General features: G+C 39.3%; 1 non-coding gene across 1 annotated transcript; it reads right to left on the bottom strand.

Annotated features, from left to right (window-relative positions):
• Positions 1-886: 886 nt before the first annotated feature.
• Positions 887-993, bottom strand: LOC124231482 (U6 spliceosomal RNA). The gene has a single exon (XR_006886542.1). It is a non-coding gene; the product is annotated as a U6 spliceosomal RNA (small nuclear RNA).
• Between the last annotated feature and the right edge of the window lie 1,972 nt (positions 994-2,965).

Here is a 2,965-nt window from a genome sequence, read left to right as displayed (position 1 = left end):
AAGCCTCATTCTCCCAATATTTCAGGTTAAATTTTGAGATTCCTACCAAGCATCACATTTAACGAGGTTCTTTTACTAAAGTATAAGGTACGTCATTGGAAAGATGCCCCCAGTAAACTGCCTGTTTACAAAGAGAACAACCTATATTTTAATTACAACTATCCAAAATTCTTTCAGTAATTCCATGTTACATAAATACCTTCTCCCAAATCTCTAATTTTTGTTTAGTGGTTACCGTGACGATTGTATGAAAGATGTTGGAGATGAGACAGTCCATTTTCTTATAGCCTCTTATCTCCGTTAACCTAAGTAGGTTCCTTCCTTTTCCTCTCCCCTTCTGAGTCACTGCTGTTACAAATTGTTCTGTTTTTAATTTTGTGAGTTTGCGGCTGAGTTGAAGTGTTTGTCGTTACTTTTGATGCCTTCTGTCCCTCTCTCTTTTAAGTTGTAACTGAGCCTTTGCCTCCCTGTGCTGGTAGAGAGCTGTGGGTTTCTGATCGGGTCTGTCTATTTATCTCCTTGATCAGAGGTTTGTAGACCTTTGCCTTTTTGTTGCTGGTGTGAGGGCATCTTTAATTATTTCTTGTAGGGCAGGGCTAGTGGAGATGAACAACCTCAGCTTTTGTTTGTCTGAGAAAGCTTTTATTTCTCCATTGTATCTGAAGGAAAGTTTGACTGGATAGAGCATCCTTGGATGAAAATTTTTGTCTTTCAGTATTTTGAGTACATCATTCCGTTCTCTCCTAGCCCATAGGGTTTCTGCCGAGAAATCCACTGAAAGCCTGATAGGGATTCCTTTGTAAGTTGTTTTCTTCTGCCTTGCTGCTCCTAATGTTTTTTCTTTATCACAAACTTTTGTCGTTTTTACTAATATATGCCTTGCAGAAAAAATATGGAACGCTTCACGAATTTGCATGTCACCCTTGTGCAGGGGCCATGCTAATCTTCTCTGTTTCATTCCAATTTTAGTATATGCGCTCCCGAAGCGAGCACCCAAATCTCTAATTTCAGAAAAATAAAGATATCCTGCTACTCATGTAATGGAAACTGGTAATATGTGCTCTTTCCTTAATTAACACGATGTGAACTTAGAGCAGCTTTCCAAATGCATGCATTTCAAAAAGCTAGTGAACCAAGATTGCCACAGGAGATCCATCCTGTGTTTTCAAGTGCTCAAAGAAAATTACTCAGAGCTACACTTCCAGCCAATGACTGTTAAATATCTGCAAATCCTCATCTTTTCCCCTTTGTCCTTGGCATTTAATAAAAGGTCAAATGCATAGCTCTGATATTCAAATAACACAAAAACACATATGTATTTCAGAACTTCAGCCCAACAGAATAAAGCAAGTGTTTAGAATGGTGTGAGTAACTGTGACACTTGAATAAAAGAGAGAGAAATGTGTGTGCTACATCTGAGATCTTTAGTGGGTGGGGAGAGGCATTGATGGGAATACTGGTAGAAACATGTTCTTTCTACTCCCACAGCAAGGAAACCAGGAGAACAGAGAGAGACAGGCTTGAGTTGCAAGAAGAGGCAGGCCCTGCATACACAAAAGGTAGAAGGAAAGATAGGGGGAAACCGGAAATATTTTAATAGTTTTTTGGTAAGGAAGATCAGCCCTGAGCTGACATCTGTGGCAATCTTCCTCTATTTTTTGTATATGGGATGCTGCCACAGCATGGCTTGATGAGTGGCGTGTAGAGAGCCAAACATGTGAACCTCAGGCAGCTGAAGTGGAGAAGGCAAACTTAACCACTACGCCACCCAGCCAGCCCCAACATTTTAATTTTAATGTTAAACCAATCTGTGTGAAAAAATCAGGTATGTCCAAAAAAATGTTTATTCACATATTTAGTTTAGCAGAGATGAGAAATGACATGGAATTCATTCGAATATAAGACTGTGATATTACAGATGCTGAAATTTTAAATGACTCCCTTCAATTTAAAGATAAGATCTTATTTTTTTTAAGACAGAAGACTCTTCACACTGTGTTTCTGTCTACTTACTCAATCTCACCTCTCATCGCTCTCCCCTCACACATCACCCCACCATCTCTGAGCCACGTGGAGATGCCTAAATAGGTCACATTCTTTCATACAGCCCTGCCTTTTGAGCTACTTCCTCTGCTCGGGATGTTCTCTTTCTCTCTCCCACTCTCCTCCCCAACCTTAATTTGTCTGCCTGGCCAATTCATCCTTTTAAGCTCTGTCTTCCAGCACCAGTTTGAAAACTATATCTTCCTTAAGCCGTCACTAATTTGTCGCTTTCCCTTGGGCTCCCACTGTATGTCATGCATAACCTGTTCCAGACATGACCTCATTCCATCTGATAGAGCTGCCTGCACACCTGCAGTCCTGACTGTAGCACCTTGAGGTTAGAGATCTTTCTTTCCATCTTTGTGTCTCTAGCAAATATTCACTTAAAATACATTTGCTAAATTAATGAATGAGGCGTTCTGAGTAGTAAAAACTTTACTGAATAGTATTGCAGAACTGAGGGGAAATGCTTTTTACCAGAGTCCTCATAGAAATGTTTTTCAATAGATTTTCAAAGCATCAAAAATGTGTGGGAAATCTGCTATATTTTATAGGCACTAGTCTTGTGAGTGGAATAGCCTGTCTTACCGCTTCTCTCCTGGCCATGAGACAGGTTGCCCTTGACAGTGACTGAGTCTGATAGAGATGGATGGCTAAACACTGTAGCATATTTTTCCCACCCACTATAAATATGCATCCCCATTCCCCTGCTGCGGACTACTGGGGTTTAATGTTTAATTATTGCATTAAGGAAATCTTGGTTTCAACTGCATTTACAAAACACAAAATTTTAGTCTGTAGCACAAATAATAGATGTTTAGTACAGTGCAAACATTTATAAGCCATTAACTAGATAAATATGCTAATTTAAACGTTATTTACATATAGATGATTTTTTAAAAGTTTTATATTGTGTTCATGC

This window comes from Equus quagga, chromosome 1 (assembly GCF_021613505.1).
Source record: "Equus quagga isolate Etosha38 chromosome 1, UCLA_HA_Equagga_1.0, whole genome shotgun sequence".
NCBI lineage: Eukaryota > Metazoa > Chordata > Mammalia > Perissodactyla > Equidae > Equus > Equus quagga.
This window is presented reverse-complemented; position numbering and strand designations above follow the sequence as displayed.